This window comes from Tamandua tetradactyla, chromosome X, assembly GCF_023851605.1.
Source record: "Tamandua tetradactyla isolate mTamTet1 chromosome X, mTamTet1.pri, whole genome shotgun sequence".
In the NCBI taxonomy this organism is placed as follows: domain Eukaryota; kingdom Metazoa; phylum Chordata; class Mammalia; order Pilosa; family Myrmecophagidae; genus Tamandua; species Tamandua tetradactyla.
The window spans coordinates 5,303,581-5,330,354 of NC_135353.1; positions in this window are offsets into that span (position 1 = coordinate 5,303,581).

Genomic DNA, 26,774 nt, shown 5'->3' on the forward strand with positions numbered 1-26,774 from the left:
GCCTATAGGTAGTCTAAGCTTCTCTGCTACCTACATAAGCTTCGCAAGAGTAAGCCTCATGATCGAGGGAATGGCCTCTTGATTTTGGTGTCCCTAAAGTTTGACACAGTCTCAGGGGGTTCCCTGATGATAAGGTTTAATAGTTCTATATTCTTTATCCCATCCCTCAGTGAACTTTGCTACTTAATATACTCTAGGATGTTTCCAGGCATTACAATAATCTACACAGGATTAGAGGACCTCTTTCTTAATCTGTGCTTCCTGTGTTTCAGTCGTTCAAAAGAGCTATACACATAGCTTGAATTAGATTATGCACTACAGAAAACTTCAGTTCCAGACCAAATAAACCTTTCTTCCATTGGTCTCAAAGAGTATGTGTGGTTCTAAAACACAGACACTATCTTCTTACCCCTATGTTCTGAATTACTTTAACCCCAACCTGTTCGCCTTCACTCTTATCTCTAAATATTAGGTTATATATATAAAACAGCCTCTCAAAATCCAGAAATAATAATCACCATTCCAGATGTAATGTGTCTGCTCTAAAAGCTTACACTCTAGACCCCTGTTTTCTTATAAGCATTTTCTAAAGGTGACCATAGCATTGTTGTTCTTTTGTTTCTGGCTTATTTTGTCTCATCAAATGTCTCACATGTTCATTCACATCATTGCATGCCTCATGACATTGTTGCTTTTTGTAGCAGCACAACCTTTGTTCATAAGTATACACCATCATTTGCCAATCTACTTCTCTGCCAGTGCATCCTTCAGCCACCTGCATTCATTGGGCATCATGTACAGGGCCTAAAGTCCACAGTCTATCAACATTCTCAATTTTAGATAATTTCATTGTTCCCAAGAGACAGAAAACCAATAAACACACCCTTGCCAAATAGGAAATCTAAACCTCCTCTTAACTCTTGTCCCTCCCCAATTATTTACCTCTGCTGTTGCTGTGGTAGTGCTGATGGTTTCCTTTTGAACATAGCTCATAGCATGCAATAGCATTTTTCCCCCTGTACTTTGGACTTAAACACTCTTTATACAAGAATCATATCTTTAAATTAATTCTTATGAGAACTCATTCATATTTCTAGTGTGAGTCTATAGACCTATAGACGTAGGTCTACACAACCCCTTCCAATCTTGTTCATCTTAATTGTGGTAATGTTACTTCTAGACCCACTAGAGAATCACCTTCGCTCCTATCTATTCCCTTACATTGAAACTTAACCTCATCACCTAACTGTTCACCCATCTCTAGCCTCTATGTATCTCTAAGTCCCCTATATTCTGTATTATAAGCCTCTGAATATACCTTTATGCTGGTCATAAAAGTGGAATCAAACAATAGCTGTCGTTTTGTGTCTGGCTAATTTTGCTCAGCATTATGTCCTCAAGGCTCATCCATCTTGTCATGTGCTTCAGGACATCTTTTTATCTTATGCTGCATAATATTCTATCGTATGTATATACCACATTTTGTTGATCCACTCATCTGTTGATGGGCAATTAGTTTATTTCCATCTTTTGGCGATTGTGAATAATGCTATGAACATCGGTGTGCAAATGTCTGTTGGTGTCGTTGCTTTCAGATTTTTTGGGTATATGCCAAGTAGTGCTATTGCTGGGTCATAGGACAACTCAATATTTAGTTCCATGAGGAACCGCCAAACAGTTTTCCATAGTGGCTGCACCATTATACATTCCCACCACAGTGCGTAAGTGTCCCAGTTTCTCCACATCCTCTCCAACGTTTATAGTTTCCTGATTGTTTAATAGCTGCCATTCTTATAGGTGTGAGGTGGCATCTTATTGTAGTCTTTTTTTTTATTAATTAAATAAAATTAACTAACAACATTTAGAAATCATTCCATTCTACATATGCAATCAGTAATTCTTAATATCATCACATAGATGTATGATCATCATTTCTTAGTACATATGCATCGATTTAGAAAAAGAAATAGTAAGACAACAGAAAAAGAAATAAAATTATAATATAGAGAAAAAATAAAAATAAAAATAAAAAAACAAATATATAAGAAAAAAACTATAGCTCAGATGCAGCTTCATTCAGTGTTTTAATATAATTACATCATAATTAGGTAGTATTGTGCTGTCCTTTTTTTTTTTTTTTAGAAATCATACCATTCTACATATGCAATCAGTAATTCTTAACATCATCACATAGATGCATGATCATCGTTTCTTAGTACATTTGCATTGGTTTAGAAGAATTAGCAATATAACCGAAAAAGATATAGAATGTTAATATAGAGAAAAAAAATAAAAGTAATAATAGTAAGAACAAAACAAAACAAAACAAAACAAAACAAAAACCTATAGCTCCGATGCAGCTTCATTCAGTGTTTTAACATGATTACTTTACAATTAGGTATTATTGTGCTGTCCATTTTTGTTTTTGTATCTAGTCCTATTGCACAGTCTGTATCCCATCAGCTCCAATTACCCATTATCTTACCCTGTTTCTAACTCCTGCTGAACTCTGTTACCAATGACATATTCCAAGTTTATTCTCGAGTGTCGATTCACATCATTGGGACCATACAGTATTTGTCTTTTAGTTTTTGGCTAGACTCACTCAGCATAATGTTCTCTAGGTCCATCCATGTTATTACATGCTTCATAAGTTTATCCTGTCTTAAAGCTGCATAATATTCCATCGTATGTATATACCACAGTTTGTTTAGCCACTCGCCTGTTGATGGACATTTTGGCTGTTTCCATCTCTTTGCAATTGTAAATAACGCTGCTATAAACATTGGTGTGCAAATGTCCGTTTGAGTTTTTGCCCTTAATTCCTTTGAGTAGATTCCCAGCAATGGTATTGCTGGGTCGTATGGCAATTCTATATTCAGCTTTTTGAGGAACCGCCAAACTGCCTTCCACAGTGGTTGCACCATTTGACATTTCCACCAACTGTGGATAAGTGTGCCTCTTACACCGCATCCTCTCCAGCACTTGTCATTTTCTGTTTTGTTGATAATGGCCATTCTGGTGGGTGTGAGATGATATCTCATTGTGGTTTTGATTTGCATTTCTCTAATGGCTAGGGACATTGAGCATCTCTTCATGTGCCTTTTGGCCATTTGTATTTCCTCTTCTGAGAGGTGTCTATTCAAGTCTTTTTCCCATTTTGTAATTGGGTTGGCTGTCTTTTTGTTGTTGAGTTGAACAATCTCATTATAAATTCTGGATACTAGACCTTTATCTGATATGTTGTTTCCAAATATTGATTCCCATTGTGTAGGCTGTCTTTCTACTTTCTTGATGAAGTTCTTTGATGCGCGAAAGTGTTTAATTTTGAGGAGTTCCCATTTATTTATTTCCTTCTTCAGTGCTCTTGCTTTAGGTTTAAGGTCCATAAAACTGCCTCCAATTGTAGGATTCATAAGATATCTCCCTACATTTTCCTCTAACTGTTTTATGGTCTTAGATCTCATGTTTAGATCTTTGATCCATTTTGAGTTAACTTTTGTGTAGGGTGTGAGATATGGGTCTTCTTTCATTCTTTTGCATATGGATATCCAGTTCTCTAGGCACCATTTATTGAAGAGACTGCTCTGTCCCAGGTGAGTTGGCTTGACTGCCTTATCAAAGATGAAATGTCCATAGATGAGAGGGTCTATATCTGAGCACTCTATTCGATTCCGTTGGTCGATATACTATCTTTATGCCAATACCATGCTGTTTTGACCACTGTGGCTTCATAATATGCCTTAAAGTCAGGCAGTGCAAGACCTCCAGCTTCGTTTTTTTCCTCAAGATGTTTTTAGCAATTCGGGGCACCCTGCCCTTCCAGATAAATTTGCTTATTGGTTTTTCTATTTCTGAAAAATACGTTGTTGGGATTTTGATTGGTATTGCATTGAATCTGTAAATGAATTTAGGTAGGATTGACATCTTAACTATATTTAGTCTTCCAATCCATGAACACGGTATGCCCTTCCATCTATTTAGGTCTTCTGTGATTTCTTTTAGCAGTTTTTTGTAGTTTTCTTTATATAGGTTTTTTGTCTCTTTAGTTAAATTTATTCCTAGGTATTTTATTCTTTTAGTTGCAATTGTAAATGGGATTCGTTTCTTGATTTCCCCCTCAGCTTGTTCATTACTAGTGTATAGAAATGCTACAGATTTTTGAATGTTGATCTTGTAACCTGCTACTTTGCTGTACTCATTTATTAGCTCTAGTAGTTTTGTTGTGGATTTTTCTGGGTTTTCGACGTATAGTATCATATCGTCTGCAAACAGTGATAGTTTTACTTCTTCCTTTCCAATTTTGATGCTTTGTATTTCTTTTTCTTGTCTAATTGCTCTGGCTAGAACCTCCAACACAATGTTGAATAATAGTGGTGATAGTGGACATCCTTGTCTTGTTCCTGATCTTAGGGGGAAAGTTTTCAATTTTTCCCCATTGAGGATGATATTAGCTGTGGGTTTTTCATATATTCCCTCTATCATTTTAAGGAAGTTCCCTTGTATTCCTATCCTTTGAAGTGTTTTCAACAGGAAATGTTGAATCTTGTCAAATGCCTTCTCTGCATCAATTGAGATGATCATGTGATTTTTCTGCTTTGATTTGTTGATATGGTGTATTACATTAATTGATTTTCTTATGTTGAACCATATTGCATACCTGGGATGAATCCTACTTGGTCATGATGTATAATTCTTTTAATGTGTTGTTGGATACGATTTGCTAGAATTTTATTGAGGATTTTTGCATCTATATTCATTAGAGAGATTGGCCTGTAGTTTTCTTTTTTTGTAATATCTTTGCCTGGTTTTGGTATGAGGGTGATGTTGGCTTCATAGAATGAATTAGGTAGTTTTCCCTCCGCTTCGATTTTTTTGAAGAGTTTGAGGACAGTTGGTACTAATTCTTTCTGGAATGTTTGAATGAATTCAGATGTGAAGCCGTGTGGTCCTAGACATTTCTTTTTAGGAAGCTTTTGAATGACTGATTTAATTTCTTACTTGTGATTGGTTTGTTGAGGTCATCTATGCCTTCTTGAGTCAAAGTTGGTTGTTCATGTCTTTCCAGGATCCCGTCCATTTCCTCTAAATTGTTGTATTTATTAGCATAAAGTTGCTCATAGTATCCTGTTATTACCTCCTTTATTTCTGTGAGGTCAGTAGTTATGTCTCCTCTTCCATTTCTGATCTTATTTATTTGCACCCTCTCTCTTCTTTTTGTCAATCTTGCTAAGGGCCCATCAATCTTATTGATTTTCTCATAGAACCAACTTCTGGCCTTATTGATTTTCTCTATTGTTTTCATGTTTTCAATTTCATTGATTTCTGCTCTAATCTTTGTTATTTCTTTCCTTTTGCTTGCTTTGGGATTAGTTTGCTCTTCTTTCTCCAGTTCTTCCAAGTGGACAGTTAATTTCTGCATTTTTGCCTTTTCTTCTTTTCTGATATAGGCATTTAGGGCAATAATTTCCCTCTTAGCACTGCCTTTGCTGCGTCCCATAAGTTTTGAAATGTTGTGTTTTCATTTTCATTCGCCTCGAGGTATTTGCTAATTTCTCTAGCAATTTCTTCTTTGACCCACTCGTTGTTTAAGAGTGTGTTGTTGAGCCTCCACGTATTTGTGAATTTTCTGGCACTCTGCCTATTATTGATTTCCAACTTCATTCCTTTATGATCCGAGAAAGTGTTGTGTATGATTTCAATCTTTTTAAATTTTAAGACTTGCTTTGTGACCCAGCATATGGTCTATCTTTGAGAATGATCCATGAGCACTTGAGAAAAAGGTGTATCCTGCTGTTGTGGGGTGTAATGTCCTATAAATGTCTGTTAAGTCTAGCTCATTTATAGTAATATTCAGATTCTCTATTTCTTTGTTGATCCTCTGTCTAAATGTTCTGTCCATTGATGAGAGTGGTGAATTGAAGTCTCCAACTATTATGAATGATCTCCCTTTTCAGTGTTTGTAGTGTATTCCTCACGTATTTTGGGGCATTCTGGTTCGGTGCGTAAATAATGATTGTTTTGTTTTCTTGTTTAATTGTTCCTTTTATTAGTTATAGTGTCGTTCTTTGTCTCTTTTAACTGCTTTACATTTGAAGTCTAATTTGTTGGATATTAGTGTAGCCACTCCTGCTATTTTCTGGTTGTTATTTGCATGAAATATCTTTTCCCAACCTTTCACTTTCAACCTATGTTTTCTTTGGGTCTAAGATGTGTTTCCTGTAGACAGCATATAGAAAGATCCTGTTTTTTAATCCATTCTGCCAGTCTATGTCTTTTGATTGGGGAATTCAGTCCATTAACATTTAGTGTTATTACTGTTTGGATAATATTTTCCTCTACCATTTTGCCTTTTGTATTATGTATATCATCTGATTTTCCTTCTTTCTACACTCTTCTCCATACCTCTCTCTTTTGTCTTTTTGTATCTGACTCTAGTGCTCCCTTTAGTATTTCTTGCAGAGCTGGTCTCTTGGTCACAAATTCTTTCAGTGACTTTTTGTCTGAGAATGTTTTAATTTCTCCCTCATTTTTGAAGGATAATTTTGCTGGATATAGGAGTCTTGGTTGGCAGTTTTTCTCTTTTAGTAATTTAAATATATCATCCCACTGTCTTCTAGCTTCCATGGTTTCTGCTGAGAAATCTACACATAGTCTTATTGGGTTTCCCTTGTATGTGATGGATTGTTTTTCTCTTGCTGCTTTCAAGATCCTCTCTTTCTCTTTGACCTCTGACATTCTAACTAGTAAGTGTCTTGGAGAACGCCTATTTGGGTCTAATCTCTTTGGGGTGCGCTGCACTTCTTGGATCTGTAATTTTAGGTCTTTCATAAGAGTTGGGAAATTTTCAGTGATAATTTCTTCCATTAGTTTTTCTCCTCCTTTTCCCTTCTCTTCTCCTTCTGGGACACCCACAACACGTATATTTGTGCGGTTCATATTGTCCTTGAGTTCCCTGATACCCTGTTCAAATTTTTCCATTCTTTTCCTGATAGTTTCTGTTTCTTTTTGGAATTCAGATGTTCCATCCTCCAAGTCATTAATTCTATCTTCTGTCTCTTTAAATCTATCATTGTAGGTATTCATTGTTTTTTTACATCTTTTCTACTTTATCCTTCACTTCCATAAGTTCTGTGATTTGTTTTTTCAGTTTTTCTATTTCTTCTTTATGTTCAGCCCATGTCCTCTTCATGTCCTCCCTCAATTTATCGATTTCGTTTTTGAAGAGGTTTTCCATTTCTGTTCGATATTCAGCATTAGTTGTCTCAGCTCTTGTATCTCATTTGAACTATTGGTTTGTTCCTTTGACTGGGCCATATTCTCAATCTTCTGAGCGTGGACAGTTATCTTCTGCTGCTGGTTCTGGGCATTTAGTCAGATTTCCCTGGGTGTCGGACCCAACAAGGTTGTAAGATTTTTCTGTGCAATCTCTGGGTTCTGTTTTTCTTATCCTGCCCAGTAGATCGCGCTCGTGGCACACGTTTGTCTGCGGGTCCCACCAGTAAAAGGTGCTGTGGGTCCTTTAACTTTGGAAAACTCTCACCATCCGGGAGGTTCGCGCTAGCCGAAGCGGCTTGGAAGAGTGCCAGCCGGCCCGGGGTCTGAACGTGGGGATGGCCGCTCGCCACCGCAGCCCGGGAAAGCGCCCGTCTGAATTACCTAGTTGGCCTGGGGTGCCAAGCGTGATGGGAGGGCGCCAGCCGCAGTGGCCCACCCGGGAGAGTGCACGTTCCCGGGGAGTCACGGGTTTGGAAGGGGCCCCCCCCGTCACCGTTCTCCGCGGCCTGGGGATTTCCGATCCAATTCTCTCAGTTGGTCCAGGGGGCCGCGGGTGGTGTGGTGTGCCAGCTGCCGCGGTTTGAGGGGACCGCCTGTCCAATTCTCCCAGCCGGCCCGGGAAGGGGGAGGGAGTGACTCCGGCGCTTGCCGCCCCGCCCGGTGAAGCCCGTGCCCCTTGGCGATCTCACTAGAGCGGGTTTCTCAGCCAGCCAGCTGTTCCGGGATGGGGTACGCTGTCTTTTTTTATCTCTGTCATGGCTTTGGGAGCTGTTCTGTATCATTTCTACTCCCCTAGTAGCTGTCCTGGAGGAGAAACTAAGATCCGCGTCTTACTAAGCCGCCATCTTCTCCGGAAGTCTCTTATTGTAGTCTAGATCTGCATTTCCCTTACAGCCAGTGAAAATGAGTATCTCTTCATGTGCTTTTGAGCCATCTGTATTTGCTCTTCAGAAAAACGCCTATTCATATCTTTAGCCCATTTTATAATTGGATTGCTTGTTCTTTTGTTGTTGAGTTGTAGGATTTCTTTGTATATAAAGGAAATGAAACCTTTGTCTGATATGTGATTTCCAAATATTTTCTCCCACTGAGTTGGCTGCCTGTCACCTTTTTGACAAAGTCTTTTGAGGTGCAGAAGTATTTGATTTTGAAGAGTTCTCATTTATCTATTTTTTCTTTTGTTGCTTGTGCTTTGGGTGTAAAGTTTAGGAAGCTACCTTCTATTGTTAGGTTTTGAACATGTTTCCCTACATTTTCTTCTAGAGCTTTATGGTGCTAATTCTTATCTTTAGGTGTTTGATCCACTTTGAGTTCATTTTTGCGTAGGGTGTAAGATAGATGTCCTCTTTCATTCCCTTCACTCTTGGTATCCAATTTTTCCATGCCCAATTATTGAAAAGACTATTTTGCCCCAGTTCAGAGGATCTTGAGACCTTGACAAAAATCAGTTGACCAAACATCTGGTGGTCTATTTCTACTCTCTTGATTCAATTCCATTGGTCAATGCTTCTGTTTGTGCCAGTACCATGCTTTTTTGACTACTGTGGCTTTATAATCACTTTTAAAGTCAGGGAGTGTTATCCTCCCACTTTGTTCTTTTTTAGGATGCTTTTAGCTATTCAGGGTCTCTTTCCCTTACAGATAAATTTGGTAGTTAGCTATTCCAAATTTTCAAAGTAGATTGCTGGAATTTTGATTGGTACTGTGTTGAATCTGTAGATCAATTTGGGGAGAATTTACATCTTAACTATATTTTGCCTTCCTATCCATGAGCATGGAATGTCTTTCCACCTATTTAGATCTCCTTTCATGTCTTTTAGTAATGTTATGTAGTTACATATAAAGAATCAGGAAAGAATCAAATACTTAGGAATGAACTTAACTAGGACATAAAGGACTTGTACACAGTTTATGAACTTAACTTCACTGGCCTTCTTGAACCAAGGTATCTTTTCCCTGGATACCTTTGATTAGACATTTCTATAGACTTATTTAAATTGGGACATCTGGGCTATATTGCTGCCAGAATGCAATATACCAGAAATGGAATGGCTTTTAAAATGGGGAATTTAATGAGTTACTAGTTTACAGTTCTAAAGCTGAGAAAATGTCCCAATAAATTAAGCCTATAGAAATGTCCAATCAAAGGCATCCAGGGAAAAGATACCTTGGTTCAAGAAGGCCAGTGAAGTTAAGTTCATAAACTGTGTACAGGTCCTTTATGTCCCTAGTTATGTTCATTCCTAAGTATTTGATTCTTTCCTAAGTATTTCATTCCTAAGTATTTGATTCTTTAAGTTGCTATTTTGAATGGAATTTTTCCTTAACTGACTCCTCAGCTAGGTCATTGCTTGTATATAGAAATGTTACTAATTTTTGCACATTAGTTTATATCCTGCTGCCTTGCTGAATTTGTCCATTAGCTCAAGTAACTTTGCTGTAGATTTCTCAGGACTTTCCAAGTATAATATATCATCTGCAAATAGTGAGAGTTTTACTTCTTCCTTTCCAGTTTGGATAACTTTTATTTATTTGTTCTGCCTTATTGCTCTTGCTAGTACTTCTAACACAATGTTGAGTAATAGTGGTGACAATGGGCATCCTTGTCTTGTATCTGACCTCAGGGGGAAGGTTTTCAGTCTCTCTCCATTGGGTACGATGCTAGCTATTGGTTTCATATATTCCTTTATCATATTGAGGAAGTTACCTTTGATTCCTATTTTTGGAGTGTTTTCATCAGAAAAGGATGCTGAATTTTGTTGAGTGCTTTTTCGGGATCAATTGAAATGATCATGTGATTTTTCCCACTTGATTTGTTAATGTGCTGTATTACATTAATTGATTTTCTTGTGTTGAACATCCTTGCATTCCTGGTATAAACCCCACTTGGTCATTGGTGTATAATCCTTTTAATGTGTTGTTTGGATTTGATGATTGCTAATATTTTATTGAGAAATTTTTGAATCTATGCTCATTAGGGAGATTGGCCTGTAGTTTTCCTTTCTTCTGAGCATCTTTAGCCTTTTGGTATTTAAAATGATAGTAGCTTCATAAAATGAGTTAGACAGAGTTCCTTTTACCTCAATTTTTTGGAAAAATTTGAGCAAGATTGGTGTTAGTTCTTTATGGAATGTTTGATAAAATTCCCCTTTGAAGCCATCTGACCCTGGGCTTTTCTTTATAAGAAGATTTTTTGATGACTTATTGAATCTTTACATGTGATTGGTTTATTGAGATCTATTTCTTCTGAGTCAGTATAGCTTGATTAGTGTCTCCAGGAATTCGTTCATCTAAGTTGTCTAGTTTGTTGGCATATGATTTTTCATAGTACCCTATGATTTATTTTATTTCTTCAGGTGTGGGGAATGCACCCCTTCTTATTTCTGATTTTGTTTATTTGCATCCTCTCTCTTTCTTTCTTTCTCAGTCTTGCTAGTGGCCCATTACTTTTATTGATTTTCTCAAAGAACCATCTTTGGTTTCATTGATTCTTTCATGTTTTTTTGTTTGTTGTTGTTGTTCTCCCATTCATTTTCCTGCTTTAATCTTTGTTAGTTTCTCTTCTTCTATTGCTTTCAGGTTAGTTTGCTGTTGTTTCTCAGTTTCTCCAGTTTGCTGTTAAGTTCGCGATTTTCGCTCTTTCTTGTTTAATATACATTTAAGACAATAAATTTCCCTCTCACCACATTCTTTGCTGGATCCCATAATTGATGATGTTGTATTCTCATTTCATTCATCTCCAGATAGCTACTGATTTCTCTAGCAATTCTCTTTGACCTACTGGTTGTTTTAAGAGTGTGTTATTTAATTTCCATATATTTGTGAATGTTCTCATTCTTTGGTAGTTATTGAGATCCAGCTGCATCCCATTGTGATCATAGAAACTGCTTTTAATAATTTCAATATTTTTAAATTTATAAAGACCTTCTTGTGCCCCAGCATATGATCTATCCTGGAGAATGTTCCACAAGCACTAGAGAAGACTGTATATCCTTGTGCTTTGGGTGCAATGACCTATATATGTCGTGTTAATTCTAATTCATTATCAAGTTATTTAACTTCTGTATTTCCCTCGTTGATCTTCTGTCTTATTTTTCTATCTATAGAGGAGAGTGGTGTATTGAGGTCTCCTACTATTAGTTGAAATATCTATCACTCCCTTCAGTTTTGCCAATGTCCGTCTCATGTACTTTGGAACTCTTTGTTTGGGAGCATAAACATTTAGATTGTTATATCTTCTTGGTGAACTGACCCTTTAATATAAGTATATAGTGTCCCAAGTATATAGTGTCCTTCTTTGTCTCTTATGATGCTGTTCTAGTTTGCTAGCTGCCAGAATGCAATATACCAGAAATGGAATGGCTTTTAAAATGGGGAATTTAATGAGTTACTAGTTTACAGTTCTAAAGCTGAGAAAATGTCCCAATTAAAATAAGTCTATAGAAATGTTCAATCAAAGGCATCCAGGAAAAGATACCTTGGTTCAAGAAGGCCAGTGAAGTTCAGGTTTCCTCTCAAGTGGGAGGGCACATGGCAAACACAGTCAGGGTTCCTCTCTCATCTGGAAGGGCACATGGTGAACATGGTGTCATCTGCTAGCTCTTCTCCTGGCTTCCTGTCATGAAGCTCCCCGGAGAGCATTTTCCTTCTTCATCTCCAAAGGTCACTGGCTTGTGGACTCTCTGCTCCTCACGGCTATATCATTCTTCTCTGCTCTCTCTGAATCTCTTTCATTCTCCAAAATGTTTCTTCTTTTATAGGACTCCAGAAACTTATCACCCAAGTGGTGGAGACATGTCGTCACTTAATCCAGTTTAACAAGTCCTCTTGATTTAAATCACACCTCTAGGGAGATGATCTGATTACAGTTTCAAACATACAATATTGAATAGGGATTATTCTGCCTTTATGAAAGGATTTAGATTAAAACATGTCTTTTCTAGGGGACATACATCCTTTCAAACCAGCACAGATGCTTTTACATTAAAGTTTATTTTGTCCAATATAGTATAGCTGGTCCTGCTTTCTTTTGGTTACAACTGCATGGAAGATTTTTTCCATCCTTTCACTTTCATTCTATTTGTATCCTTTTGTCTAAGATGATCTCTTGTAAGCAGTGTATAGCTGGATTATATTTCTTAATCCATTCTGCCAGTCTGGATCTTTTAATTGGTAAGTTTAGTCTGCTAACATTCAAGTATTACTGAAAAGGCATTTCTTGATTCCACATTTAGGTGTTTTTTATTTGTCAGATTTTAATATTCTTTTCCCTCTTTCTCTTTGTAATTTAAATCACCCTCAATGGTACTCTTCAATTCTGTCCCCTCCTCCAATTTTCTTTCTTTTTTTTCAGTCAGCAAAACTCTTTTTAGTATTTCTTGTAGGGCTGGTTTCTTGTTGACAGATTCTTTCAGGATTTCTTGTCTGTGAAAACTTTAACCTCTCCCTCAGTTTGAAGGAAATTTGGTGCATACAGAATTCTTAGCTGAAAGTCTTTCTTTTTCAGGACTTGAATATATCATACCACTGCCTTCCCGCCTCCAGGGTGCTAGTTGAGTAGTCTGAACTCAGTCTTATTTGATTTCCCTTGTATGTAGTTGATTGTTTCTCTCTTGCTGCTTTCAGGATTTTCTGCTTTTCTTCAGCATTTGACAGGCTCATTACTATGTGCCTTGGGGAAGGCCTATTTGGATTTATTCTGGTTTGGAGTTCTTTGGGCTTCTTTGGTTGTATATTTATGTCCTTTATGAGGGCTGAGAAGTTTTCCCCCATTATATCCTCAATTACTCTTCCTAGCCCTTTACTCCTCTGTTTTTCTGGGACACCAATGATTCTTATATTTGCATGCTTGTTTTTGCCTATCATTCCCTCAATTTCCAGTCAATTTTTCCATCTTTTTGCCATTTGTTGGTTTGAGTCTTCAAAGTCAATTATCCTGTCCTCTATACATTTATTATTCTTCTTGTCTCTTCAAATCTGTGTTGTGTGCCTCTAGTATGTTTTTTTATTCGGTCAACACAGTCTTTAATCTCTGTGATTTCTGATATTTTTGTATTTATTCTTTCAAATTCCTCTGTACTTTTCTACTGTTTTATTGATCTCCTTTATGTCCTTTGCTATCCTACTTATTTATTAAGAGTTGTATAGACATGTTTGATTAGTTGTCCCAATGTTTGTGTCTCTTCTGGTGTTTTAATTGGTCATTAGGCAGGGCTATATCTGTGTGCATTGTGATATGCTTAGTGATCTGCTGTCTTCATGGCATGTAATATCTTGATTGTGATTTACTTTGTGGAGTTTGATTTCTTTCAGTAGTCTAAGGCCTTATGTTTGTGGGATGGTTGTACACAGGGAGCAGGGCATGGGGTGGCACTCAGTGCAGTGATTTGTTTCAGGGAGGTATAGGCACAGGTTGGGATAGTTATGCTGATGTTTGAAAGTAGGCACTCGGCAGCCAGGGAGGATGTAGCTGTGTGGGTGGTGTACCAGTCTGGGGGAAAACTGCTGTGCACTGGTCTAAGGCACGGGGCCCTTTCTGCGCATGTGTAAAGCTGTGGCAGCAGTCAGCGTTACACCTTCATGGACTGGGGGCAGATGTGACCTGGCTGCACAAGTCGGCACTTTCTCGGAGCTGTGAAATGAGGCTGAGGGCTGTGGCATGTATGGTACTAGGACTACAGTAAAGTGCACTTCCCGGAGCTGAATGATGTGATAGGGGGCCTGTATGCATGTGTGGCCTGGGAGTGCCATAAATGAATGCGCTGAGCTCAGGGAGGGCAGGGTGAGGCTGTGAGACACTTGGCAGGGAGACAGGAGTAGCCTAGTATGGAGGTTAGTGCCTGCAACCTTTATGCACTGGCAACAGCCTGCAGGGAACAGGGAGGGAGAGGTAGTGCTCGGGAGGGGTGCAGGTAAGTTCGTTGGGCTGCGATTGGGGTGGGGGTGTGGGGCAAGTATGTGCATTGGGGGCTGGTGGGGTGGGGGCGCCTAGAGTGCAAATAATGGAAGAGGGTGATGGGGTTCAGTGCGTGGGGTGTGCAGTGAGTCACTGATCACGGATCTGTGCTGGTGAGGGTAGCGCCAAAGGAACACGGCCTGGCTTACTTCCTAGTCCCAGATTCCCATCCGTGCACTCCTGTGGGCTCTGTGGCTCCGCATCAGGCTCCAGCTTTCTGCCTCTCAGGTCCTCAGCCTCTGCAACCAGGGCTGCCACATGTGGTGCAGAAGGTTCTCCCAGGTTAGCTGCACTCCAGAATTGCCACTTCAGTAGCCCTCCTGTCCCTTCTCTAACTTTTCCGTGAAGCAGGACTAATGTCAAGCTACTTTAGTCAGCCATCTTCCAGAAGTCTTCCTATATTTTCTTTTGCATGTGAGTTGTCCTCTCCTCTAATTCACTAATCCTTTCTTATGCTTCTTCAAGTCTATTGCTGTAAGCCTCCATTGTTTTTTCCATCTCTTCTACTTTCAAATTTTCAAGTTCTTCTTTATGTTCACATGTCTTCTTTAAATCCTCCTTCAACTCACTGAGTTGATTTTGATGAGATTTTGCATGTCTGTTTGAACATCCGCATTTGTTACTTCAACTCCTGTATCTCATTTGAAATGTTGGTTTGTTCTTTGACTGCCATATCTTTGATTTTCCTAGTTTGACTTGTTATTTTTTCCTGGCATCTAGACATTTGATTTCCTAGTTTTCTGGAGATTGTTTTCTCTTTTACCTAGGGTTTTCTTGTGGCTTGTTCTGTCTCAATTCTTTGCTTTCTATTCAACTTATTCTAGACTCTAGTTTAGATAGAAAAAATAGAAAAACAACTGATCCAATTTTTTCAGTTTTTGTTTTTCTGTTTATTGACCTGTCTATATGGAGCCTTTTTTTTAGGAGGATCTCCTCAGATATTATTGCCCCCAGTCAGATTTTTCTAGACTAGTCAGGCCCACATCTAAGGAGAGAGTAGCCACTATGAAATTTCCTTGAGGTGAGATGCAGCAGGTTGTCAGACTTTCTATGAAACCTAGTCTCTTTGCTTTTCCTATCCTGCCCAGCATGTGGCACTTGTCTCCTTCAGCTTCCCACCAGTGCAAAGTGATTCTGTGCATTTAATTTCAGCAGCCTCTCCCTGCCAGGGGTGGGTTGATCAAGGCTGAGGTAGTAAAGGACTTTGATTGTTTCTGTTTTCCAGTCCCTGGGGCCTGTATTCTTTGAAGGATGGCCTCCACTTGAGGGGGCCCTGTCCCTCTCTTTTGTGGGGAGATATTCCCTTTAAGGAATTGCCCTTCCACCTGTTTATTTTGTCTCTCAGACATGCTTTAATTCTGCCCTCACCTGGGCAGTGCAGGAGCCTGAAATGCTTGCAATTTTATCTAATGAGCTGTTAAGAAGTTAAGAAAAAGGAAGCCTTTTCAAATCAGGACACCCGCTCTCCAGATTTGCCAATCAGTTGAGTGAGTTTATCTCTTCCTGGGCTCTTATGTGCCTCCTTTACTTGGGGTCCACCCCTTTTCCAGTATTTTGTGCTGTCCAACTCAGAAAGCCTCTGTTTTTTTTTTTCTCTATCATCCCATGCCCTCTCTGCCAAAGTAAAAATTTTCCTGGTTCTTAGTGCTACTTGAGGTTTATCTGTGCTCAGGGCCTGTTTTCAGCAGTCTGAATTTACTAATTAATTTTGCAATTGAAGCTTGGTTGAGCTAGCTCTTGCAACTAGTAAAGTCCTTTTCCTTTCCTCTTGGGAACCAGCCTGCCATGTCATGGGGTGGGGGGAATGTTGGCCTCCGTGGCTTGGGAGACTTACAATTCTGTGTGATACCTCAGTCATTCCACCCATATCAGACTGCTGTATGTGTTGTCTGTTCACTAATGTCCCCCCAGCAGTTGGTGCATACAATTCTTGGCTATTAACAGTTGTTCTGGAGGATGAACTAAATTCTACACCTCACTATGCCATCATTTTTCCCTACCTCTATTAATTCTTCCTTGAATGCTTGGTAGAGTTCACAAGTGACGCCATCTCGTCCTGGAACTTTATGGGGGTATCTTTTATATAACTAATTCAATCTCTTTACTTGTGATTGGTTTCACAAAGTCATCTATTTTTATCAAGTCCATGTTGGTTGCCATGCTTTAATACTAAGTTGTCATTTCTTCTACATTATGTAGTTTGCTAGTGTATAGATGCTCAAAGAATTCTCTCACTTTTTTATTTCAGCAGGTTCAGTATTTATGTCTCCTCCTATTTCTGATTTTATTTATTTACATCCTATGTCATTGTTTTCTTCTCATCCAAGCTAAGGGTCCATCAGTTTTATTGATTTTTTTCAACAACAAACATCTGTGTTTTTTTATTCTCTCTATTGTTTCCATGTTCTGAGTTTCATTTTTTTGTTGTTGTTGCTGTAATCGTTGTTATTTCTTTTCTTTGGGTTCAGTGTTTGTTTGTTTGTTTTGTCTTTTATTTCCTCCAGGTGAACGTTTAGTTCCTCAATTTTTGCTCTTTCTTGTTTTTAATATAGGCATTAAGGACAATAAATGTCCTTCTCAGTACCATTTTTCTGCATCCCATAAGTTTTGATATGTTTTGTTTTGTTTTCGTTTTCATTTGCCTTGAGATATTTATTGATTTTTCATGTATTTTATTCCTTGTTCCCATCTTGCTTGAAAGCTTGCTGTTTAGCCTCCATGTATTTGGATTTTCTGTCCTCTCACATGCTATTGATTTCTAACTTCATTCCATTATGATCTGATGAAGTGTTTTGTATAATTTCAATCTTTTTGAATGATTGAGAATGATCCATGAGCATTTGAGAAAAATGTGTATCCTGCTGTTGTGGGGTGTAATACTCTGTAAATATCTGTTAAGTCTAAGTCATTTGTTGTACTATTTAAAATCTCTGTTTCCTTATTGAGCCTCTGTTGGGATGTTGCATCCATTTATGAGATCAGTGAATTTAAGTCTCCACTATTATTGTGGAGGTGTCTACTTCTCTCTTCAGTATTGTCCACGTGAGCCTCAGATATTTTGGGTCACTCTAGCTCAGTGCATAAATATTTATGATTGCTATGTCTTCCTGATGAATTATCCTTTTTATTAACATATAGTGTTCTTCTCTGACTCTTTTAATTGTTTACATTTGAAGTCTGATTTGTCTGATATTAGTACAGATACCCCTGCTCTTTTCTGTTTATTGTTTGCATGAAGTATCTTTTTCCAACCTCTCACTTTGAACCTATTTTGTCCTTAGGACTAAGGTGAGTCTCTTGTAGTTAGCATATAAATGGGTCTGTTTTTAAATCCCACTGCCAGTCTGTGTCTTTTGAATGGGGGATTTAATCCATTTATATTTACAGTTATTACTGTTAAGGCAGTACCTTCTTCTACCATTTTGTCTTCTGAATTTTATATGTTATAACTTTTCTCTCTCTCTTTTTATCTTTACTGATAATCTTCATTTTCTGTACTCTTCTCCAAACTCTTGTCTCCTGTCTTATCTATCTGCCAGTAGCGCTCTCTTGTAGAGTGGGTCTTTTTTTCGCATTCTCAGTGTCTGTTTTCCTGAAAATATTTTTTAAAACTTTTTTATTGTATAGTATAACATACATACAAAGCAAAGAAAGAAAAAAGCAATAGTTTTCAAAGCACTCTTCATCAAGTAGTTACAGGACTGAGTTGGGCTACACATTCATTGAAGTAACCCCAGGAGTAGGTCCTACTTACAAAGGGTTCACACTCACAGGAATGGATTAATGGCTTGTTTAAAAGGATGTATGTCCCCTAGAAAAGCCATGTTTTAATCTAAATCCCATTTCATAAAAGGCAAAATAATCCCTATTCAATACTGTATGTTTGAAACTGTAATCAGCTCCCGGAGATGTGATTTAATCATGACTGGTTGTTAAACTGGATTAGGTGATGACATGTCTCCACCAATTTGGGCGGGTCTTGATAAGTTCTGTAGTCCTATAAAAGAGGAAACATTTTGGAGCAAAGGAGATTCAGAAAGAGCAGAGAATGCTGCAGCACCACGAAGCATAGGGTTCATGAGCCAGCGACCTTTGGAGATAAAGAAGAAAAGTGCCTCCTGGGGAGCTTCATGAAACCGGAAGCCAGGAGAAGAAGCTAGCAGACGATGCCATGTCTGCCATGTGCCTTTCCAGATGAGAGAGAAACTGTGACTGTGTTCACCACGTGCCTTCTCACTTGAGAGAGAAACCCTGAACTTCATCGACCCTCTTGAACCAAGGTATCTTTCCCTGGATGCCTTTGATGGGACATTTCTTTAGACTTGCTTTAATTGGGACATTTTCTCAGCTTAGAACTGTTAACTAGCAACTCATTAAATTCCCCCTTTTAAAAGCCATTCTGTTTCTGGTAAATTGCATTCTGGCATCTAGCAAACTAGAACAATCAACTTTAAGAATATATTTCTCTGTGGTTCATACAGTTTTCCAAACCAACACACTCAACTCTCTGAACCACAAAAAGACATGATCTTTCTACAGGCAACAGTCATTCATTCCATCACAATATCCCAAAAGCCTTAATTCATTTCAGTACAGGCTAAGTATAAAGTTTCATCACAATTGGAAATGGGCTTAATCTGGATGGGGCACAATTCCCTTTATCTGTGGACCTGTGAAACCTATTGAATAAGTATCTGCCTCCAATATACAAAGGATGAAAAGGCATAGGATAACCATTTACATTCCAGAAGAGAGAAATTGGAAGGAAAACAGGGTTCACAGGTCCCAAACATTTCCGAAACACAGCAGGAAACTCTCCATTAGATTTCAAGGTCTTAGAGTCCTTGAAGTTTTGTCTTCTGAGACTAATAGAGTGGCAGTTCTAACCCTTCCCTTTGCTTGCCCTGCTTTCCCCAAACATTGGTGTAAGAGTTCCAATATCTCTGAAACCAAGATAGAAATCAGGCTCTCCCTAAATGCAGGGATAGTGGTTCCACTCTCTCCAAGCATCAGGTGGCAGGCAGGCTCTTCATGAATGCTAGGGCAGAGACCCCACCATCTCTGAGCATTGGTGTGGCAGCACTCTTCCTGAACAATGGGATGAAAAACCTACTCCCTCCAAGCTCCAGGGCCAACCAACCCTTTCTGCATTCATGGGTGAGCCTGCACTCTTTACTGGAGATCCCTTTGGTCCAAACATCAGCTTCCATAGTTCTGTCTTTGAAATCATTCTTCCTTCAGTTTGTCCCTTCTATGTCCCTTTCATTTCAGGCTGGTAGTGGTTCTGTTCTCACAAATTATCCAAAGACCTTTTGGTTTGACATGTATATTACAGGGGTCCAAACCATCAGACTGTAGGACTTTTTTACAGATCTTTCCTGGATGACTGCACCTCCAATTATGATTGGCACTGAAATAACTGAAAGGATCCATGTTCAGTGAAAACCTCATAGAGATATATCAAGCAAATGGTGGGCTTAGTGATGTGTGGAATTTAGTTCATCCTCCAGAGCAGCTAGTAAATAGCCAGAAACAGTAAAGAACAACTTCTGGGGCTGCATCAGTTACCAGATGCACAGCATACACTGGTCTGGACCAGGTGGAATAGCTGAGATTTCACACAGAACTGTCAGTCCCCCAAGACAAAGAGACCGGCACCCCTTCCCCTTAGGCATGGAAGACTGGTTCCCCTCAGGAAGGAAACAGAATTTATTAGCAGCAAGGGCTTAGCTCAACCAAGGTCCAAATGTGGAATTAATAAACAAATCCTGCCTGCTGAAAATAGGCTCCCAACACACATAAACATGGAATAAGCACTAAAGGTACTAGGAGTTTGTCCCAGCAGAGAGCGGACAGGGCTGACAGAAAATAAAAAATAGAAGCTTCCTGACTCAGTCAGCACAAAATATTGCAAAAGGGCAGGACCCCAAGAAAAGGCAGCACATAGAGCCTGTAGATACACAGAGCCACGTACCAACTTAAACTCTTGGTTGAAAAGCCAGAGAAGTGAGGATCCTGCTCTGAAAAGGCTTTTTTTTTTTTTTTTTTTGCTTTTTTCTACTCCTTAACAGCCATTAGATAGACCTGGAAGCCTACTCAGGCTCCAGCACTGCCCTAGGCAAGGGCAGAATTGAGCTTCTCTGAGAGACAAAGTAACTAGTCAGGTGAAAGGAGTTAATTCCCTAAAGGGTGTATCTTCCCAAAGAGAAAGGTGGGGCCTAGCCCAAGTGGAATTCCTCCTTCAAGGAATTTAGGTTCCAGGGACTGGAAAACTGAAGCAATTAATGCCAACCTAGAACCTCACCTTGGTGTCAGCCACGTCCCCAGCAGGAAGAGTCTGCTGAAATTAAAGGCACCATATCACTTTACACTGCTGGGAAGCCATGGGCAGACAAGTGCCACATGCTGGGCAGGATAGGGAAAGCACAGATTCTAGAGGTTTCATAGGTAAATCTGACAACTTGATTGGTGTCACCCACAGGGAAAACTGATGCTGGAGATTCTTTCCTCCTGAGATGTGGTCTAGTCCTGTCTTGGAAAATCTGACTGGGGTCTATAATATCTGAAGAGACCCTCATTTAAAAAAAAGGCTCCATATAGGCAGGGCGAGAAGAAGCAAAACAAGAACTGAAAAATTCCGATTAGTTAAACAGAACCTATGCTAGAGGACTAGAATAAGTTGAACTGAATGTCAAAGAACAGATAGAGAACAAAGCCGTGCAGCAAGAAAATCTTAGGTAGAAGTGTAAAAACAACCTCCAGAACAAACTAATTAAGAAAATCAAATGCCTATACATCAGCAAAAAATAATGAGTCATACTAGAAAAATTGAAGATACAATCCAGTCAAAGAAGCAAACCAACAATTCAAAAGAGAGTTGAAATAACTAATTCAGGAAATATGAACAGACATAGAAAATCTCATCAAAAATCAAATCAACTAGTTGAGGGAGGATATAAAGAAGACATTGAGTGAACAAAAAGAAAACCTCGAAAGTTAGGGAAAAAAACAAATCACTGAATTTATGGGAATGAAAGGCACACTAGAAGAGATGAAAAAAAGAATCAAAACCTACACCAATAGATTTGAAGAGGAAGAAGAAAGGATTAGTGAACTAGAGGACTGGACATCTGAATCTGCCACACAAAATTAAATATAAAGAAAAAATGGAAAAATATGAGCAGGGTCTCATGGAATTGAATGAAAACAGGAAGTGAATATACATGTTGGGGGTGTCCCAGAAGGAGAAGAGAAGGGAAAGTAAGAGAAAGATTAATGGAAGAAATAATCACTAAAATTTTCCATCAAAATTGGTTTCTCTTGCTCATCTAATATTTTGGTTTTGCTTGGATTTGCATTGAAGATGTCCTTTGGGACTTGGTTTGTCAGTAATTCCCATCCAAACCTAGGCAAGGGGGCTAACTCAGTGGGCCCAGCCCTTTTCTGAAGCCTATTGGAGCCTGCCCAAGAAGCAGCTTGCCATTCTGCCCTTTCCCCCCATATTCCCAGCAGATTGTGCTCTTGGGCCCCTTCTTCCCTACAACCTTGCTTCTCCCTGACTAGGCAGGTTCCAGATCAAGTGAAAATCCAGTCAAGGCCACAGGCCCCAAGATATTCTGGAAGCCAAAGGCTCTTGGTGTTAGGGAAGGGCACAGTGCCCCACAGCAAAGACTCTGAGTTGTAAGCTCAGTGGGTCTGGCCTTTTCCAGACTCCTATGTGGAAAGTCTCTGGGCTGCAGGACTGAGAAATTCAACTTTAATAGCCAGCAGCTGGTCCAGGAGTGCTCTGCTTTTCACCAGCCATTAAAACTGACTTGAGGGTGGAGGAAGGACACCTGGCATTGCAAATGCTTTCTGCTCATGTAGGCAGTGAGCTCCCTGAGCCTCTGTGTATAAAGGATCAAGGCAGCAGGACCTGGAGTGTCTCTCATTGGCCAACTGTTAAATTGGCTCTTCCCCCTCTCTTCCTGAGGAGACAGCCCCCCAGTCTTCCCCAAGACCAGGAACCCACAATGGACTGCCTCATGGATGGGGGATAGGCACTGGGAACTGCAGCAGGGTCTCTGTATGTGGATAAAATGAGGCTACTGGCTCCTCAGTTCCCACATGAGAATGCTAGGCTGCAGGACTGAGAGAAAATGACTCTTCCACCTCTCTGAAGCAGGGCGTGCCACTTTTTGGCTGCCTGGTCCAGCCATTGTGCTGCAGTGTATCTTAGAGTTGGTCACAATTGAGTGCAATCATGCCAATTTCTCAGTCATAGGTTCTGTGCTTTTCTATCCAGGTTCTCCCTATGTAATGCAGACGTCTTTCTCTGGTCACCCAGACTCCTGAACTGCTGCTTTGGTCATAGTCTGCCTGTTCTTTCCTTGCTTTCTGGTGGAGGAATGAGTTCTGCCAGCCTGTTATGCCATCTTTCCCATTAATTGGGTTTTAATTGCACCATTTGTTCTTTCCACTAAGCCTGAAGATTGAGGGAGATAGGCATATAATGAAAATGTTGCAAAATAGACCAAATTTGTGTATTGTTTTTATAATTTCTTCTGTAAATGGGTTCCTCTGTCACTTTGAAGTTCCAAGGGAACTTCCCAATCTGGGATTATTTTTCCTAATAATACCTTTGCGACAGTGGCCCCAGTTGTCTACAGGGAAAAAGCTTTAGATTAATGGGAGCATGTTCAAATCATTGTTGAAACATATTTATAGCTTTGGGATGGAGGTCATTGAATAAAGTTCAATTGCCAAATTTCAAAAAGTCCATTAGTTAGGCAAAAATGTACAAGAGAGGTTTTCCTGGATCAGACTTGGGACAAAATGAACAATTGTGATGTATCCTCATAGCTATTCTAAGGCTGTTTTCCAGAAATATTTCTTTCCTCAGTTTACCATTTTATCAATATTCCTGTGAGGATTATTTTGAATAATTTCCAAAACCATTTTCTGGAAGTGTCATACTTTCAGCTGACAACTTGGCCAGGTGATGATGCCTTGTTGTTCTGTTGCTTAGAACTTAAATCATCAGCATGTGAATTTCACCTATGGCTGATTGCATCTGCAGTTGGCTAAGGGGAGCACCTTCTGCAATGGGTGAAACTTAAAAGAAGTCAGAAGAGAGAGAAACAGCTCAGCACAGCTTCAAGGAGCTCAGCACAGCATGGCAGAACCAGCTCAGACCTCAGCAGCTCAGACCCAGAGGTTTTGAGATGCAGAAAGGAATTGCCCAGAGGAAAGCTGTTTGAGCCGAGAAATCTGGTGGGAAGGCCAGCAGATTTCATTTTGTGCCTTCCCAAATTAGTAAATTTGTAACTAATAAATCCCCTTTATCAAAGTCATTTCATTTCTTCTGTATTGCATTCTGGCAGCCTTATCAAATTAAAACAGATTTTGGTACCGATGGAGTGGGGTGCTGTCACATTTGCAAATACCAAACATGTTGAAATGTTTTTAAATGGGTAGGGGGAGGACTCGGGAAGAATTGTGAGGCACTTGATAAGGAAAGTCTAGAGTTGCTTGGAAGAAACTGTTGGTAGAAATATGGACTCTAAAGGTACTTCTGTTGCAGATTGGAAGGAGAGTTACCCTTGTTTAAAAGTAGCAGAAAGTTTGGCAAAGTTAAAACCTGGAGCTGGATGGAAGGGAGAATTTTTTAATAAGTAGTAAAGTTTATCAGAATGAGAAGTTTATCAAGGAGAGAGAGTACACATTAAAGATGTTAATGCGGACATGCCCAGGGGAAGGACATGTCCTGAGTGGGTTAGGCTTTGCTGAATTTACCAAAGTCTTGTAGGCAGCAGGTTTCCATAGTAACTTTTGAGTACTAGGTTTCTTCTTTGTGCAGGTTGCCATGTTGGTGTTCGGGTACCAGGCGGGCATTTTCATTGTTTTAGGAGGATATAGTTAGCAGAATTCATCATTGCCACATACCTGAAATTTGTCTTTGGGCAGATGGTTAGCAATCTTTATGACCCTGTGCATCCTATCATTAACTAAGACTTTGCTTTGGGCCCAGAATTCTACAAGTTTTTATGGTTTGGGAAAGTTTCAATGGTTTGGGGGCTTTAGGAGATTTTTTTTGTTCCAGGATGTTTGCCACTGACATTTGTAGCTCTGTATTAGTTCCTTTGGAACTAGATAAGAAACAAGGTACTTGCAGTTGTCTGTTAACTCTTTCAGAGCTGAAGAGAAGACCAGGAATCACAGACTTGATGCCCTATTCTATCCTGCCTCAAATTCCCCCCCTTGAAAGAGTAGAACACCCTTAATCTTAAAGGTGCTGAGGGGCAAAGACCCATCTTCTAAAATTTCTTCCTGCTGTTTTAAGTGCAGTAGATGCTACCTGCAAAGGTGTAACACTCTTCCTCTATATTAATAAGGGTGGGGATAGGTTGGCCCTGGTCTGGAATGGCTTCATATTCACGGGGTGAGCATGGGTTTAGTGTGGAATGCTTGCAGTCTGTTGGAAACAAATTTGGCAAGTAGGTTAAATAATCATGGACCAAAGATAAGAATGACATGCAATGATGTGAATGAGCCTGTGGGACATTTGGTGAGGCAAAATAAGCCAGAAATAAGAGAGCAAATATTGTATGATCTCATTGAGAAAATACTTATAAGAAAACTGGGGCCTAGATTGTAAGCTCTTATAGCAGTCACATTTAGTCTGGGGTGGTAATTGTTTATTCTGGTTTGCTAGCTGCTGGAATGCAACACACCAGAGATAGACTGGTTTTCAATAAAAGGGGATTTAGTTAATGTATAGTTCTTCAGAGGAAAGGCAGCTAACTTTCGACTGAGGTTCTTTCTTACGTGGGAAGGCACAAGGCTATCTCTACTGGCCTTCTCTCCAGGCTTCAGGGTTCCAACAACTTTCCCAGGGGTGATTCCTTTCTGCATCTCCAAAGGCCTGGGCTGAGCTGCGAGTGCTGAGATGAGGTATGCTGAGCTGCCTTGGCTGTGCTACGTTGAGCTCTCTCATTTAAGCCAATTAAATCAAACATCATTTATTGCAGCAGGCACGCCTCTTAGCTGACTACAGATGTAATGAGCAACAGATGAGGTTTACGTATCATTAGTTCATGGCCACAGCAACAGAACTAGGCATGTTCACTTGACCAATTTGACACCTGAACCTAACTACCACATGTCCACCCCTTGTCAACTTGGCAACTATATGCATCACCTTAAATGATATTAAAGTGGCACAAATTCTCTTCTGGCTATGGACCTATGAATCTCAAAAACAAGTTATCTGGTGCCAATATGCAAAGGAGGGACAATCACAGGATCTATAGGGCGAGATTGGAAAGAAAACTTGCAGGGCAAACACCATTGGATTTCAAAGTCTGAAAGTCATTTATCCTTCAGCTTTAGAAAGTGGCAGTCCCACCCTTTCCAGTGGCCCACCTCTTTCCAAATTAACCTCAGGGAACATTGAGGAGACCACCTTTTTCTTGGCTCCACTCTCTCCAGGCATCGGGGTCACACCTGGGCTCTCTGCCATTTCTGAGGCACATGCTCAACCCCTCCATGTGGTGGCAGCCAGGCTCTCCCTAGCCCCCAAGGAGTGTGCTATACCTTTTCCAAGGCCTGAGGCTGCACAACTCTTCCACTGCAATAAAGTGGGAAACTCCTCCTCCCCCTTTAGGGTAAACTCACCCTCTCCATGTATATGGGTGGGTCCACTCTCCTGGAAGAGGTTTCTTGGCTTCAGACCCGAGCTTCCATGATTCTCACTCTGAAAACTCCAATTTGTCCCTTTTGAGACCCCCTTTGTCCAGATTGGCAGTGGTTCCATTTATACTAACAGTCTCTTCAAACACTCCAGAACTTCTCCATCACTCTCTTCACAGTTCCTCCAAAATCTTCCCCTCAGCCATCCAAAATACGATTCCAACATATCTGGTGTTTGCAAACTGCAGCAGCACCCCACTTATCCAGTACCAAATCTGTTCTGGTTTGCTGGCTGCTGGAATGCAACATACCAGAGACAGATTGGCTTTCAACAAAAGGGGGATTTATTTGGTTAACATATAGTTCTTCAGAAGAAAGGCAGCTAACTTTTGACTGAGGTTCTTTCTTACATGGGAAGGCACAAGGCTATCTCTGCTGGCCTTTCTCTCCAGGCCTCTGGGTTCCGACAACTTTTCCCAGGGTGATTCCTTTCTGCATCTCCAAAGGCCTGTGCTGAGCTGCCAGCGCCCAGATGAGGTATGCTGACCTGCCTTGGCTGTGCTACGTTGACCTCTCTCATTTAAGCACCAGCCAATTAAATCAAACATCATTCATTGCAGCACACACGTCTCTTAGCAGACTGCAGATGTAATCAGCAACAGATGAGGTTTACGTACCATTGGCTCATGTCCACAGCAACAGAACCAGGCACATTCACCTGGCCAAATTGATACCTAAACCTAACTACCACATTGCTATTTCTAGATTTTGAGGGCCTGTTTTATATATGTATAACCTGGTATTTAGAGATAAGAAGGAAGCCAATCAGGTTGGGATTAAGGAAATTCAGAATACAGAGGTAAGAAAGACA